The 18,330-nt window shown below is 39.7% G+C and overlaps 1 pseudogene; it reads right to left on the reverse strand.

Moving 5' to 3' along the window:
• Window positions 1-7,047: 7,047 nt before the first annotated feature.
• LOC114558177 (zinc finger protein 664-like) lies at window positions 7,048-14,735 on the reverse strand (annotated as a pseudogene).
• Between the last annotated feature and the right edge of the window lie 3,595 nt (window positions 14,736-18,330).

The raw sequence follows: 18,330 nt of genomic DNA on the forward strand, positions 1-18,330 counted from the left end.
GTTCGTTTTTGTTTGGTATGGACTTTATTTTTGCTTATTAAATCCTCAAACTCTCCATTCCTCGTCTGTCTCTGCATTTGGGTCCTACATTTCCTGTAGCTCGTGACAAAACTGCTTTAAACTAAACCTTTCTCATTCGAATGCTTTAAACAAACAAACAATTTCACAACACATTCATCATACACTGGCAATAGCGATGTGCTTTCCTACGATGTGAAAAGACTGTGGGAAGTCAACTTTAAGTTTAATTATTTTAGAGGCTGTGGACGTTTACTTCATTAATGTGTTTTCTGTGTTAATGGACTGAGGATGGGACTAGGATTCAGTATTTGGCCGAACCCCAAAGAAATCTGGATTTGGTGCATTTTTTTATATATATATATATATATATATAAATAAAAATTTCACCTGACAGGAAGTTGATCATCTTGGATTTTGTGTGTAATAATGTTTCCCACAGGTGGTGGTGGGTGGAGCAAGATGTGAGGGCATGGTGCGTGATGGCTGGGTTCAGTAATAAACTAGTCAAACGTCTGTTTAAACTCATAATTAAAATGTAAAGTTTCCATTCACTAAAAGTTCTGTTTTTGCCACTGACAGACTCAGATTATTATAAGTGTCTGACAACATTATGGAAAGGATCCCTACAGAGATAGACCTTTTTAGTTAACAAGTTACTGGGGATTTCCACTGAATGCAGAATCTCTGCGGACCGGCTCTGCTGCGTGTTGGCTCCGTGCTCCGCCATCCATCAATACCCACCAGTTCCGGATTTCTTGCGTAACTGCTGCGGCCATGACTGACAGCTGAAGTCACAAGGACCCACAAGATCTCACGAAGACGGTTTGTTTCCATCAAGAAGAGTAGAGGGGAAACAACTCTGTGCTGTGTTTTCAAGTGCAGGGAAATATGATCCGCCGTGAGCACCAAATTGGGGGTAAGATCCTTTTGTTTAACATGAAACAGCCCTGAAATCCCCAAAACCAAACCCAAATAATCAGTATTTTTAGCGTGTATAGAGCCAGCATATTTCCACATGTAAATGGGTGAATTAAGGGTTTATTTCAACCAAACAAGAGTGGTGATTGTTGGAACAGTGGAAAGATGAACCAAGACAGCTTTTGACATGTATTTTTTCTTTTTCTATTGACTATAGATGAAGTGTGTTTAACATTCATGAAATTGCAATTTTTTTTATATGGAGTCTGGTGGAAACATTCATTTAAATGCTTACATTATATTTTGTTATTTCTCTTTATACTTACAAATTGTTTTAATTATTATTAAGTGCTGTACATTATTTAATACTCAAGTAAAGTACAAGTACCTTGAGTTAAGTACAGTACTTGAGTAAATGTACTCCGTTCCAGTCCACCACTAACTGATTAACTGAATGTGTATCTGTTCCCCTCCTGACCTCCAGACGGCAGCGTTCTTTCATTTTAAACTTTTAAACTGAAAAACCCTGACTTGGAGGAAACGGGAAGTCTCGTTTGTTCACTTAGGCCTGGCAAACTCTATTCTTTTTTAGGTTTTGGGTTATTCTGAGTCACTCACTAAACTGATCCGGGTTGTGCGAGTCACTTGAGTCAGTATTGTATGCTACATCCAAGGCGAGCTTTTGATTTGGATAAAATGCAAACTCGTGCAACTCGTGTCACTGAGCCGGGAGAATCGAGTGCCATACGTCAATGAACCGAATCACTCTTTTCTTTTACTTCATTCGTGCCGTTGGCATTATATATATGTCGATGGTTGGCCGTTGTGTAGCTGGTATTCTTCTGCTACTGTGTGTGTGTAGTAATCTAGCTCATTAGTGCCTCCACTGGACTGGAGTGGTGGTGGTAGAATCCATCAGGAAATGAGCTACTAATGCCTAGACCCTATGCCGAACGAGACCGAATGTAACAGTGTGACCGGCCGCCCCGTTCAAGTCTAATGTAATCAAGCGGTGTCTTGGTTCTCGGCAAGTTTGAGTTATTAACCGAGCCTTGTTTCTGGTGCATCTTAGAGGATTGTGTTCACGGCAATTCACACATTATCGATGGGGAAGTACAGTACATCACATACAAATACACGTCATGTTATCTTGGTAGTTATGTTAAGTTAAATGTTAGAGAAGTGAATGTTGCTACGTGGTAGCTAGGCTAGGCTGTCATGAGGAGACCGTGCACCAGGCTACTGAACGAGACCGTAAGGACCGTAACCGAGGGTACTGCATGAGTCTATATTCAAACGGGGGTCTAGGTTCTCGGCAAGTTTGACTTATCAACCGATAGCAGAAGCCTTTATTTCTCGTGCATCTTAGATGATTGTGTACATACAAATTATTACATTATCGATGGATATCACATACAAATGCACGTCATGTTATCTTAGTAGTTATGTTAAGTTAAATGTTTGTTACTTGATAGGTAGGCTGTCACCAGTAGACTGTGCACCAGACTACTGAACAAGACCGTAACCGTACCTAATGCATGAGTCATGTAATCAAACGGGTGTCTAGTTATCAACTGATAGCAGAAGCCTTTATGTCTCGTGCATTTTAGAATTGTGTTCATGGAAATTCATATGCTACATTACCAAGGGGAAAGTATTAGGCCTATATCACATACAAATACACATAATGTTATCTTGATAGATATGTAAAGTTAAACGCGATCACCTCCCCCCCCACCCACCTTAATGTTGCAAGAGGTTTGTGTGTGGCGCTGTTATCATTTTAGATTTAATTGTAGTAGGACTCAACTGAACTGGGTTAATGATGGTAGAGACTCGTGATTCGTGAGTCAATTTAAAGACTTGCGTTAAAGATCTGAGTGAATCACGACTCAAACAGCTCTAGTTTCACTGTGAGCTGTGGCTGGCAGCGGGATAGCTGTGTAAACCCACACACACACTCAGGTAAACACTTTATTAACTCTTCTTTTACACGGCTATCAAAGCGCAGAGAAGTCAGAGCTGCGTATGTGTTAGCTTCCCATTCAGCAGTTATTAAGGTTCAGGGAAACAGAACTTCCATTCCTGAGCAACTGTCTGCACCGTTTGTTGCTCCTCTATAGCTCGGTGGGCTCGGTGTGATTCGGGGCTGAAGTTGTAACGTTGCATTTTTCATTTGGTTTGATTTGCGTCACACTGCACTTTATCAAACGCAGCAAACACTGTAAACACACGTCACATGGTGGAAACAGTCGCTTGTTTATTGGACAGAGGGAAACATGCCGACGAAGCAACACTGAATTTATAACGTCTTGGGTTTTCTGTTTCTGCTTTAGTGTTTCTAATATTTTAGAAGAAGATGAACAATGTGAGCAGTTGACAGTGTTGGCTGTATCATTAAATGTCTTATTCTTTTGTTGTGTTAAAGAGGAGTTGGAGCAGAGTGTCTGTTAAAACCTAGACCACTGTTTTGAGGTAACTAATCTTATTGTAAGCTGACTCTCTGGAAAAGACAAATGTTTTTTAAAGCTATGAATTGAATAAATCGCTTGCTGAGAAACGAGTTTCAGCATTAAGCATTCACATTTGTTGGGTGAACTAACCTGCACACGCATTACGTATGGATCTGAAAGTTATCATCCCTTAAATCAGATATTTAAGTCCGTAAACTGTGTGAAAGGTTGAAACTGCTGGCTAGTTGCTGGCACTGTTTTTGGTCCACTTCCTGTGTTTGGGTCTGATTGCGTTCCCACCTGAACCGGGATCCCCGTTGTCAAGGGGACCAGAGTTCTGATGTTTGATGTGTGTATTAGAACTGCAATCTGAGTGTAAAGCAGGAACTGTGCTTGTAGTTTAGCAGAATTGGTTCAGGGGGTTGGTTACACGTTGTGGTCACTGTGTCTCAAGTTCCAGTATTTGTGTGTAAACAATCGAGAAAAACTGTAATATGGCTTTTCAATGAACCGCTTTGTTCACCTGTCTACCATATGAGTTACACAAAATATCAGGCCGTTTTTCACCTGATATTTTGTGGATCCCCTCCCCTAACACGCAAAGGGTCTATCCTGCAACCACGTGTTATTTTCTGTGTTTTTCAGGTCACACTGAACAACCTGAGATAATACGGAAATGTCTGCTGTTTTCTGGGGACAGTGACAGAGGGCACGACATCCTCATGCTCGCCTGCGTTTCAAGAGCTCCCCCTAAGAGTAGAAACTTGCCGGCTCAATCGTTCCATCCTGCCGAGCAGCGCCGAGGTATCCATGTTGCCAAAACCAACAGGTGGAAGTTCATCCAGGAAGTGAGAGAAAAACCTGGGAATGTTTTGACCGCGCTCATTAAGCAATTTCAAGCAGTCCTTGATGTTGTTAACGGCCCTCTGATGCACGACATTGCGTTGTGTTGTCGGGCACGGTTCAAACAGAAGTCTCTTCAATCCAATCAGAGGAGAAGTTGTTTGAGGCTAACAAAACAAGTTCATCCTGTTGTAGTGATTTCATTTTAATAGAAATAAAGTTTAAAAACTCATCTTCCACTGTCACTTTCCCAGTAGAGGTTTCATAAACCTCTAGTTTTGCATGAGAACATGCAGCACCAGCAGCACGCAACACCGCCGCTGCCGCCATGTTGTTCTCCCCTCTTAACCCTCATGCCCTCTTCAGTCATTTTTGTACATTTTTCTCAATTTTTTCTTTTTCATTTTGTGATCATTTTTGCTGTGTTACTGCTTTTGGCATGACATTTTGTAGGAACCTTTTTTAGTCAACTTTTTTAAATCCAGTGTTTTTTACTCTAACATGTTTTTTTATATTTAAATTATTCATTTTGTAACCCTCTGGACACCTTCGAGGCAAAAATTTCCACGCACACAAAAAACACTTAAACAACTTCTAACTTAATCAAAACCACCAAACATTCAATCATTTTCAGGATTTTAACCCTTTAAATGCCAGTTTATTTATTTGAAGTATGTCATTATTTATAAAAAAAACACTTTTCTCCATATAATGAATAATATGTAGATGGGGCCTTGGTGGTGATTAGAGGCTTGGATATGTCAAAGATAAGCAACAAAACTGATTTGATTGCATTAGTATTTTTTATGTAGTTCCAGATACTCCCTCTGGACACCTTCGAGGCAAAAATGGCCTCATTGACTTCCATTATAACCACATGTTTTGATCTCACTGCCTTTACAGTATAAAACCATGCATTCTGTAATGTCAGCATTTCATTTTGGTCATATTTGACATTTTTACAGTATTTCACCATATTCAACCATTTTGCCCTTGTAGGCCGATGCATGAAATCATTGTATTTTTTCCAGTTATATTATGGAGCTGTGTGTGTGTGTGCGTGCGTTTGTGTGTGTGTGCGTGCATGCATGCATGTCTGTGTCTGAGAGAGAGTTTGTATAAATCTGTAAACAAGCGCTAATTTTAGTGGTGAAAAAAGCGCACCTTACTTTGCCAGTTATATTATAGAGCGTGTGTGTGTGTGTGTGTGTGTGTGTGTGTGTGTGTGTGTGCGTGCGTGTCTGTGTGTGAGAGTCTGTGTAAATCTGGGTGAAAAACGGCATCTTTTTTAAGATTATTTTTTGGGGCATTTTAGGCCTTTAATTCCACAGGACAGATGAAGACATGAAAGGGGAGAGAGAAGGGGAATGACCTGCAGCAAAGGGCCACAGGTCGGAGTCGAACCCTCGGCCGCTGCGTCAAGGAGTAAACCTCTATATATGTGCGCCTGCTCTACCAAGTGAGCTAACCCGGCCACAAAAAGGGCATCTTTTGAAGGATGCATTTCATGTGTCTTTTTAGACGTGCTTGAGTAAAAACATTGTCTCCTTCATTTGTTGTAAACAAAACCAACTATTAGTGTGTTCATGCACCTGGCTCTAGAGAAGGAGAAAGACCTGGAGCAAAGAGAAGGAGCCTTTATCTTCCAGCAAACTGCAGGACTCATCTGAAGATGACACAAGTTTCGGGAGTCTGACACAAAATGGTCACTGGTGTCCTCCAATTCTGTGAGTGCCTCTAACCCTTCCTCTGAAAGTGGAGAGGACACTGAAGATCCTGTCCATCCTAACCTTGAATGGACAGTGAAGAATTGGCAAGTCTGGTCTCCATCTAATACTGAGACGCTGCGCAATATTCAAGCACCGACTGGCATGATGTCAGAGCCCACGAGATATGCCATATCAAGAATCCACGATGTGGCATTCTCTTTCGACCTTTTCTTCACTCCTAACATGATCCAGCTGATTCAGGAAATGACAAACCTACACAGGAGGTGTTCAATCTCAGGATGGAGCGATGTGGATGCTCAAGCGATTCGAACATACATGGGACTTCACACTTGGCAGGTGTGTACCGGTCCAAAGGGGAATCCACCCGGAGCCTGTTGGATGTCTATAGTGGGAGACCAGTCTTCAGGGCCACCATGTCCTACAAACGATTTGAAATCATAAGCGCCAGTTTACAGCACATGCAGGAGACAATGTTTTTATTCAAGCACGTCTTCAAAGACCCATGAAATGCATCCTTCAAAAGATGCCTTTTTTCACACATTAAAATGATCAACGCTTGCTTACAGATTTACACAAACTCTCACTCACACACAAAATGGTTGAATCTGGTGAAATACTGTAAAAATGTCAAATATGACCACTTTTGTTCAAAAGGAAATGCTGACATTACAGAATGCATGGTTTTATAATGGAAGTCAATGAGGCATTTTTGTCCACGAAGGTGTCCAGAGGGAGTATCTGGAACTAAATAAAAAATACTAATGCAATCAAATCAGTTTTGTTGTTTATCTTTGACCTATCCAAGACTCTAATCACCACCAAGGGCCCATTCCCCTATGATTTATTTTATGGAAAATAATGTTCTGTTGGGTTTTTAACAAATAATTGTTACTTCAAAGAATTAAAACTGGCATTTAAAAGGGTTAAAATCCAGAAAATGATTAAATGTTTGTTAGTTTTGAACAATTTAGAAGTTGTTTAAGTGATTCATGAAAAAAAGAGAAGAGAAAAAAAAAGAACAAAATATTGATATATGATGATTTATTATCAGTTTTTTGGACATGTACATTTTTGTCCACGAAGGTGTCCAAAGGGAGTATCTGGATCTACATAAAAAGTACTAATGCAATCAAATTAATTTTGTTCATAATCTTTGACATATCCAAGACTCTAATCACCACCAAAGCCACATTCCCCTACAATTTATTTTATGGAAAATAATTAATGTTCTGTTGGGTTTTTCATAAATAATAATTGCTTTAAAGAATAAAACTAAGTCTTCTAAGGCATCCACTCTGAGTAAAGGTTTTCCCACATTGTTCACACCAAAACGGCTTCTCTCCAGTGTGAACACGTTGGTGGCTTTCTAGGTTACCACTCTGAGTAAAAGTTTTCCCACATTGTTCACACCAGTAAGGCTTCTCTTCAGTGTGAACAAGTTGGTGGTTTTCTAGGTTACTACTCTGAGTAAAAGTTTTCCCACATTGAAATCACAGCTATAAGGTTTATCTCCAGTGTGAATGTGTTGATGTCTTTTTAGGTGTCCCTGTCGTGTGAAAGCTGCCCCACATTGATCACAGCTGTACGGCTTCTCTCCAGTGTGAATGCGTTGATGTATTTTTAGGTGTCCCTGTTGTGTGAAAGCTGCCCCACACTGATCACAGCTGTACGGCTTTTCTCCAGTGTGAATGCATTGGTGGATTTTAAGGTTACTCTGTAGTGTGAAAGTTGCCTCACATTGATCACAGCTGTACGGCTTCTCTCCAGTGTGTACTCTCTGATGAATCTTTAAATATTTTGATGTTGTGAAGGATTTGACACAGTGCTGACAGTGGTGACATTTGGGTCCCTCTTCTCCTCTCTGTTTCTATATTAACAGACAAACAGACAGAGATAGTTAGTGAATAACCTTCTTTAAACCCTGGACTTGCTCTCACTCACAATTTTCACTCTTCATACAATAATTTATGACAAAATGAAGGAAAATACGTGCCGGTTGCAGACATGTTATTATGGAAGCAAATCTACTCTACATAACTTTTATAAAGTTCTGAAATGCACAAATTAACAGTTGTAGCTAGGGCTGCACAATATATAGCAAATGTTGCGTTAACTTGAAATGGGTAAACCTTGTGGTGCATTCGAAGTTATTGTAAAATATCCTTTTTTCATCTGTATTTGTTGTTTAACAACAATTTATTGGTGAAATAAGTTATTATCGTTAGTTACATTTTCAATAAATCATTTAAATTCCTCCCATATTTTTTGCTGATCCAAAAAATCTATCTAATCTGTGACTCAAAACCGTGATCTAAACCGAAACGTGAGTTTGGTGATCCATTGCACCCGTACTAATTTGCACGTATGTATATGCATGCGCATATTGCAATGTCGAGTGATTTATATATAAATCCTAAAAGACATTTGTGAAACCCTCTGTGTGCATTCATTAATATTGAGATTAGTTTCTGGGACTCTTCAGTTTAGAGTAATTGCTTTCTTCGCTCACCTCCTCCTTCTTCCTCTTGCTCCCTTGCTCCTCTGAGTCTCCCGAGGCCTCACTGACAACTTTCCTCTTGCCCTCCTTCTTTTTCTCCTCCTTCTCCTTGTGTTTCTGCATGTACTCGGAGATAAGGTCGGGGCAGTCCAGGTTGTCTTGCGGCTCCCATGTGTTATCCTCACTGGAAAGGTGAGTTCAGACAGAAGAAAATCTCGTCAGGCTTTGTTTTTAGGCAATAAATTCTCACTTTAACTTAGTGTCAAAATACCAAACCTTCAACTTTGAGGGCATGATACAATGCCGAAATGTATTCTGTATATTATTTGCAATTTGTAAATGAACACTATATATATATATATATATATATATATTATATATATATATATATATATATATATATATATATATATATATATATATACACACACACACACATACATACAGTTGTGTTCAGAATAATAGCAGTGTTTAAAAAAGTAAATAATGCTCAAAATCCTTGGAATAGTTTTTAATTCCATAATACCAATGCATTGAGATCACTGCACATTCAATTCCAAATCAAAACATGACCACAATTGATCAAGTTTGTGTTATACCTTAACAGAAATTGAAGAAAAAGGAATATTAGGCTGGTCAAAAAAATTGCAGTATTTGCATTTTTCTTTACAAACTCAAACATTTACTGTATGAACTGAAAAATGTCTCAAGGATTTGCTTTGAATCACTGCACTAATATTTAGTTGCATAACCATTATTTCTGAGAACTGCTTGACATCTGTGTTGCATAGAGTCGACCAAATTCTGGCACCTGTGAACAGGTATTCCAGCCCAGGACGATTGAACTACATTCCACAATTCCTCTGCATTACTGGGTTTTGCCTCAGAAACAACATTTCTGATGTCACCCCACAATGTTTCTATGGGATTGAGGTCTGGGGATCATCTGGAACCAAGACTTTGCTCACTTACTGGTGTGTTTTGGGTCATTGTCTTGTTGAAAGACCCATTTCAAAAGGCATTTCCCCTTCAGCGTAAGGCAACATGACCTCTTCAAGTATTTTGATGTATTGAAACTGATCCATGATCCCTGCTATGCGATAAATAGGCCCAACACCAAAGTATGAGATACATCCCCATAACATGATTTTTGCACCACCATGCTTTACTGTCTTCACAGTGTACTGTGGCTTGAATTCAGTGCAGGGACTGGGGGTCGTCTGTGGCCCCTAGACCCAAGAAGAACAATTTTGCTCTCATCAATTCACAGAATGTTGCGCCATTTCTCCTTGGCCAGTCAATGTGTCCTTTGGCAAATTTCAACCTATTCAGTACATGTCTTTTTTTCAGCAATGGAACTTTGCAGGGGCTTCTAGCTGTTTGCAGGGGCTTCTTGCTGATAGCTTTGCTTCACATAGCTTTCTTCTGATCGTAACAGTACTCACAGGTAACTTTTTAATCAAAGTCCGCTGTTCCTCAGAGCAATGTCTGGAACACATTTTGCTATTTCAGTGTGAAATGCACTATAACCAGCATGCACAACATTAGCTTCCTTCAGTCCTTAAAATGTGCCATAATTGACATCTGTTTCTTATATATATTAGTGATGCATCGATTGTGACCAATAACCAATACAATTAATATTGCTGTTATGGTCGATACCGATATTTACAGATGTCGATATCTCTGTATAGAAAACACATTTTTATGATAATCAAATAAAGAACTATTTTCCAAAACTCATTTCTTTTTTACTTTTGTGATTCATTTTCAGAAATCACTGATATTGCGCACCTTTACCTGTGTGCAAAATATGACATATGTCATCAGATTTTCAGAAGAAAAAATAAATATTTATAGGATACAAGTGTGTCCTGAATTCACATTATGAATAAGCCAACCCTGAGTAACTCACTTGAGACCAAGTCACTGTATTCTGTGAACATTGTACAACAGTTCAAAACTTTAAAGTACAGTAGTAGGCCTTAAATGGCCAAAGCCAAAAGTATTGAAAAAGGTAAAATGTGAAAATGGAGACAGAACAAACTGGACTGAACAGACACTGGCTTTTGCAGTCTTACAGTCTTACAGTAACTGCTAAGTACTTAAGGGTTAGTTCTAACCCTTGAAATTATAAAAATTGGTGCCTTCTAGGCCAAGATAAGCCAGAAAATGTTTTTTTGGCTCATATGGATTAAAGACCCCAAATCCCAGAATGCACTTGCTTCGCTGCTTTAGACTCCACTCCCAAACCACGCCTACCATTTACAGACAATGAGGCAGCATTCAACTTAACCCAAATGTGTTTTACTGTCATTTTAACCATATACACAAAACAATGTTTCACCGTGGCTCTAGTGGTTACACATTTTAAATATATAAAAACGACATTATATAAATATGACATATGAAACAGGTGTTTACGTCCACCAAGCGCTAATGCTGGTATGCGTTAGATGAACTTTACATGTGTGTGCAATAGCTAAATGTAGACGATAATAAATACAGTTGTAAATTTGCGTGGAATGTAGAATTGTCGGCATTTACTAGTCACAAACTCCACCAGCAGTTGGATACAAGCAGCTAATTTCTGCATAAGTCCGTTTTAACACAGCCCACCTCCACTAGTCTTACCCGGCGACAGAGAAGCAGGCCTGGTAGCTGGATAGTCCAGTACACTGTTCAGCAATGTTTCCACAACAACAAAAACACAGCAGTCTCTGAACTTGCGTTGGGAGTTTTGTTGAAGTTGGATGTAGTCCAGTTTGTTGTCTAATGAGCGGACACTTGCAAGCAGGATTGATGGAACAGGTGGCCGGCTAGCGTTAGCTTTCCACCTAGCTAGGTTAGTATAGACGCTGTTAAGCATATTACTGCCCTCCACAGGTCAGATTTAGATCTAAATTCTCACACACACACACATCTAAGCCTACACATATGTCAAATACACAGGAATGATTCACATTGGCCCTATTTTGACATCGGAACGATACCGATGTGTAAAAAAATTACCATATCGGCCGATTTTATATCGGTGGCCAATATATCGTGCACCACTAATTATTTTGAACACAACTGTAGATATCTCAGGACCAAGAACACCAAGTATTAATATTATACTTACTCTGAGAACCCCTTCCATTTCAGCAGAAACTCTACTCTTCCTTTTACCACTCTGCGGTCCAAAACCTTCTCCACCACATACTCTTCTTCTTCTGCTGCTGCTGCTGCTGCTGCTGATGTGACGGCAGCTGCTGGGGCTGGTGGTGCCGCTGCTGCTTCTGCTGCTGCAGGAGGTGCTGCAGGCTGCTCCTCCTCCTCGGCCTTCTTGCCCTTCTTTCCTGCTACAATCGCCAGCTTGACGTCTGCTGAGGGTGCCTTTGGTAGACCCAAGGACGGAAACATGCAGAGAAAATGATACAAGGGTCAGAATAACTAATGGGTGGTGTGAGTGAATTATAGTTTACCATGTTTTGCTATATTAAAATGTTCTGTTTGAATGGAGAAAATGGTGCCCAATCCATAGGACTTCAGAAAAAACGCGAATTCATGTAGAATAGAACCACAAAACCAACAACAGTTTGTTTCCATTCAGAGGAGTAGAGGGGAAACAACTCTGTGCTGTGTTTTCAAGGTGTAGTGCAGGGAAATATGATCCGCCGTGAGCACGGTGTATTTTATTTTGAAAATTAACCGGATATTTATTTTGTTTCTGTGCTCGACTTCCTGTCCTGCACTACCTGCCGTGTGCTGAATTGCTGCGGAGCTCTCAGTCGTCCGTCAAAAATAGAAGCTCTGCGTATCTGCTGCGGAGGGCTGCTGACTGACGGAACTCGGGACGCAGACGTTCCGCAGTCAGTGGAAATACACACGCTGACTTTAATGGAAACCTGATGACTCCGTCGACATTCCGGAGACGTTCCGCAGCCGTTCCGCATCCAGTGGAAATTGCCGGTGACAGTATGTGCTCCCCACACCTACAGGCTCTACTGAATACCTGCTCACTAATTACCTGTTCATTTAAAACACCATTGCTGTGATACCTATTACCATGTAACCAAGCCAGAGCAGTACATTAGAGAGGGTTGGCCAACTCAAATCATGGGCGCCATATTGGATACCATCGTCCGATGACTCTACAGTGTAACCCTATGGGACGAATATGCTATCTCGAAATAAATTGCTTATTTTCACCATAAACAGGCATATACATGTTAATATCAACATTTGTCAATATGTAAAAGGCCCTTATGGAAATATTCCAGTGTATATTTACCTTCTAGATCGTAAATGGGCCTATAAAAAATGCCCATTGTAGTAAGTGACCAAGTCGCCTAATAAGTCTCTGAGCAGTGTTTACCTTTCTAATGTCCGCTAGCATAAAAGGATAACTATAGCCACTTAGCTTTGTGTGTAACGTAAGAAAAACCCACCCATCTCGTGGGACCGAAGCTTAATATTTCATTCAATAAAATGATGGTACAAAAGGAGCACTAACGCCACAGGTCTTATGTTGACAACGTGGACTCCGATATAGGAAACTCCGAAGGCAGTTTTGCTAACGTTAGCAAACGTCGGTGTAGTGTTCGCTAGCTGTCTAAACTTGTAAAAAGCTGAACAACATCCCCATCCAAGCTGTGTTTCACTCTCCCTCCAATATTATTATAAACATAATAAAGACACCAGGTGTTATGTGGGAGCAGGGAATGTGGACCCAAACGCAGAGAGAGGGAGGCAGGCAGGCAGGAGATGGTCGAACTCAGGGATTTACCAAAAAAAACAAAAAGCAACAGACAAATAATCCACAACAGGCTGATGGCAACACACAGGCAGGAACGAACAGGAACGAACAGGAATAAACGCAAAACGATCTGACAAGAGGTAAAGGGAAAACAGAGGCTAAATACATGAGGTGATGGGTAAATCAGAAACAGGTGAGACAACAGGTGAAGTACATCGGGGCGGGGCAGGACAATCACAAAGGAGGGAAAACACAGGAAGTAAATTGGACGAGACAAGACAGACAACCAGACTATCAAAATAAAACAGGAAACAGAAAAGACAGAAAACATGAATTCAACTAAATACAGAAACTTGACACAACACTAGACCACACAAGGGAGAACAGGGAACATAGGAATTAACCGAAACACACAATACACAGAATGGAAGACATCACCACAATAGGGAACAGGAATATACAGAATATACAAACAGAAGAAACATACAGAAATCAATAAGGCAACAGAGGTGAACAAACAGGCAACAGAAATGGGACAAAATGCAATCAAAACACTGAAACCATAACACCTGGACTAGGATGAGACCAAAAGCCATATGACTATGGCAAGATCACAAGCATGTAGGTACATGGAGTGCTAGCGAAAAAGCTAGCCATGCATAAGGCATGGCTAACTTCAAACTACATTCATTTCTAAAGCAGTGTTAGAACTTTTTTTACAGCATCGTACACATTAACGATGGTATTAATATATTTGTCCAATGTAATTTGTTATCATAAGTCGAAGAGAGAAATTGACATTTACCTCACACAATAAAAAGTAGTCTTAGCCTCCAGTGTGCTCTTTTCACCTTCAGCTCCCATACTTTTCATCTTTTTGGTTCACGAGGGGACTTGTGAAATCTTTTGCCGTTTCCCTGTCTTTCATTGCAGCCATTCGTGCAACAGTTGGGCATTAGTTTCAGCGATGTATGTCATTTTTAAAATATTAAATTTTTCCACTATTCCCTGCACTATGTCAATGGGAATAAGATGAATGTCGGTATCCAACATGGAGTCCATGTGACCACCTTGGAACCAATTGCATAACGGGATAGCTCAGAACATTTGATTCCCTAGTTGGCCAAACTCTCTCTAATATACCAAGCTATCCCATACTACCTACACCCTAGTGGTCAGAATGACATTTAATGAACAAAAAACCATAACTCAATTGGTTCCTACAACTTCCTTTCTCCACATTTGATCCCTAACAACAGAATGAACAGATGATCCACATAGCCTTGACTCTCGTCCTGGTTTCTTTAGAGTGGTTGTTGTGTCCTGAATACTGACCTTGACATGGCTGGTATCAGAGTCCGAGTCTGCTGCTTGTCTTGGGGACCTGGTTGCTCCGCTGCTCCGGGTTCTGGTTGTCCTCCTCCATTCCTCTCTGGTCCTGAAATCCATTAGATCTCCACTGTGGCTGCTGGACTCACTCTGGATTCTGTTCAGTACAAATCAAAGCACGCAGAGATATTCAGATGCTTTCCTCACATCCACAGAGTGTTGATAATGTGAAAACAGCTGCAGCTCTTATCTGAGGAATGCTCTGGTTTCCATGGAAACCTTTTCAAATGAACACTCCCTCCAGCCACCAAGGACAGACTGAAGTCAGCTGACTGTTCACTCCCTAAACTGAACTGTTTATCTAACTATAACTCAAGGACCCTCTGTGTGTGTGTGTGTGTGTGTGTGTGTATGTCTTTGAAATATCTGCAGAACTGTTAATCCTACTTCACACTACCTCCTGGGTACAAAATGAACTCTAAGTAGTTTGGAGAAAACAGCGTTGGATATTAGTAAACTGTGAATAAATCTAAACAACTGCAAAACATCGTTGAAAAAATGCTGCCATAGTTCTGGCTCTTCCGTGTCTACCCTTCACAATAAAAGCCCATCTTAAATTCACTCAGAGCATTTCACTGACAGGAAACTTAATAAAAAGGTATTTTAGCCGACACTAGATATCAAACAGAACACAATTATAAGCTCCAGTGTCCTAGAACAATTACATTTTATTTGCGCTTCTGGTAATGTAAGATGTAGCCTACTTAATTATTTGATGATTAAGTATGGTATTTTTTATGTTTGAACTTTGCATCAATACGACTGTTAAAAACAAAAGACAGTAGTCTTCCGCTCTCCCTCAGACTGGGTTGTTAAAGTGTGCTAACTTAAACTAATAACATTACTACTGTCAAAATACCTTCGCTATAAATCCATACTTTATCGTATGGGGGGTGAGAGCTAGGTAGCATAAAAAAGGCGCCATAGGAGTTACGCATTGCAGGGAGAGGCTTACCCCCTTGGCATTTACTAGCCTGCAGTTTCAACCTTTCACCAGTAGCGGTTTTTGGCATGGGCAAAGCGGGGGCGGCATAAGCACTTAAAAAAACAAACCCTCCGCGCCGCGAAGCACAGAAGCTGTGTGAGAATAGGAAACACATAGTTCATTATAGGCTAAGTGTTAAATATATTTGGAATATCCATCGAAATATTCACATTTTACATGAAAAAGGTTATTCTCAGATGTGTCCAGTATGGGACGTCGCATAGCATTACTGTATGTGCTGAGGTACATTTTCACATAATTTAGATGCAAGTGGACAAGTATTATCCCTCATATTGATATAAATACACCCAAAACATGCTTTAGGGGATATTGTAGTCAAATATAGTGATTGTGATGTCATAATGCAGCAACAAAGTAATCAGTATTTTCTGTCTTTAAAAAACTACTAATCGATTAAAGTTTAAGGCTGGTGATAGGCTGTATTTATTAATCAATAAATCCCATTAAAGACCCAAACCATAGCCTGATAAATCTTCTTCCTCCAAAAACTCAAAATCAATGAGCAACATGTTGTTAAAAACACATCAATGAGCAACATGTTGTTAAAAACACATCAATGAGGTACATGTTGTTAAAAACACATCAATGAGCAACATGTTGTTAAAACACATCAATGAGCAACATGTTGTTAAAAACACATCAATGAGGTACATGTTGTTAAAACACATCAATGAGCAACATGTTGTTAAAAACACATCAATGAGGTACATGTTGTTAAAACACATCAATGAGCAACATGTTGTTAAAAACACATCGATGAGCAACATGTTGTTAAAACACATCAATGAGCAACATGTTGTTAAAAACACATCGATGAGCAACATGTTGTTAAAACACATCAATGAGCAACATGTTGTTAAAAACACATCAATGAGCAACATGTTGTTAAAACACATCGATGAGCAACATGTTGTTAAAACACATCGATGAGCAGTGTTGGAAAAGTTCAATTTCTACATGAACTAGTTCAAAGTTCAGTTCACAAATTTTAAAATGAACTAGTTCAGTTCATAGTTCATACTTAAAAATGTTTAACTAAGTTCACAGTTGATTCACAAAATTCATAAAGTTGTTCACAAAATGAACTAGTTCATAGTTCTTCTTTTCCATATGTTGCTGCGAGCTATTATTTTTCAAAATTATTGCCACAGCCCATATAGAACCACAGACAGCAATTATTTTATCAGTTTTAACACTGAAACTATGCGTCATATTTCATCTTCATATCCAATCAGTTCAACGTGCCGTTTCAGGTTTGCTGTTGATGTGACTGAAGTGCAGATTTTCTTTTTGAAAGCTGGCGGGCAAAGTTTGCACAGAAATGTAAGATTTTTCGCATCTTCACCGACCTTGTCATAAAACTTGTTTAAATGATCATATGAAGCCTCCCTGCTGCTTCGTCGCCTCCATGCTGCTTTTTTTTTGATGACGCATGCGCCGGTGCGACACTGGTGGCTGGTGTTGCCAGATTGGGTGTTTTTTCCTCTACATATTAAGTCCTGTTTACGGTGTGTTTTAGCCAGGTTTTCGCCTAGAAAGCTCTATAGAAATCTAGCACCCTATTGAACGAAGTTAAACTGAGAGCGCGTGCCGTTCACAGACACCAGAATGAAGGAGTTCACAGTAACGTTCATCAGGCAGTAATACAGTACGTTCCGTTCACATTTGCCTCAAAATATAAACGAGTTCAATGAACGCGTTCAGGCACAACACTGTCAATGAGCAACATGTTGTTAAAAACACATCAATGAGCAACATTGTTAGGAAGTGATTATCTAGTGGTACACAGGTCATACTGTACATACTACAGTGCATGTAAATACGTAAGTCAAGGTGCTTTCATTCATTCATTCACTGAAGTCTATGCCTATATATATAAATATATTAAACATTTTGACCGAAAAGCTGAAAAATAATAATTTTGATATTGAAGGAAAGTGTCTTTTTTTCCTGATTTCTGGAGAAAAAAGTTGAATATGCTGAGAAAACAAAGATACACGGACAACTGAAGTCAGAATATTTTCAGCAAACCTGGGTCCTCATTTATAAAACCTGTTATGCAAGAAAAAGTGAAGCAGGGTGAAAATTGCTGTCGGAACATAAAAACGTTTTGATCGTGCAACAAGGCAGGCCTGCTTGGTTCTTTTGGAGAATAATTGTAAAGATTTACAAAGAATATGTTTAACGTTACGCCATTTTATCACTAACTGGGATGTTTTGGGACCGATTGTGGCAGGATTGCTGCGGAAGAAGTAATGTTACACAGTGCCGAACAGTGGTTTAATAGTAAGTAATAGCTGAACGAATGTAACAACCGTCCTGCAGTTCTAAAGAAGGGCTGCAAGACAGACATTAGACCTGATATGGACTGGGCTGCTGTAAAAGAAACAGGGTCACATTTTTGGTGTGTTTTTTCACAAGCTTTGCAGCTGAATCAACATAGTTGTCCCTCTAAAGTAAATGAGTAGCCTGCACTTTGACACATCACCATTGTTCGATCCTACCCAAGAGTAATATTTCTGAACAGTAATGTCACCCCCAAAGAACACAAAAACAGGTGCCGAACAAAATGAAGATTTGGGTTCATATAAAACATCCTAATTCTCTTGTATATTACTCGTATTTGCTTGTTTTAGACAAAATTATGCCATGTAAGGTGCACCAATCAAACTTTTCTCTGGGATTCTAATACCTAAGCTCAGGAGATCTACAGATACATAGTACCAACTGGA

Source organism: Perca flavescens, chromosome 7 (assembly GCF_004354835.1).
Source record: "Perca flavescens isolate YP-PL-M2 chromosome 7, PFLA_1.0, whole genome shotgun sequence".
Taxonomy (NCBI): domain Eukaryota; kingdom Metazoa; phylum Chordata; class Actinopteri; order Perciformes; family Percidae; genus Perca; species Perca flavescens.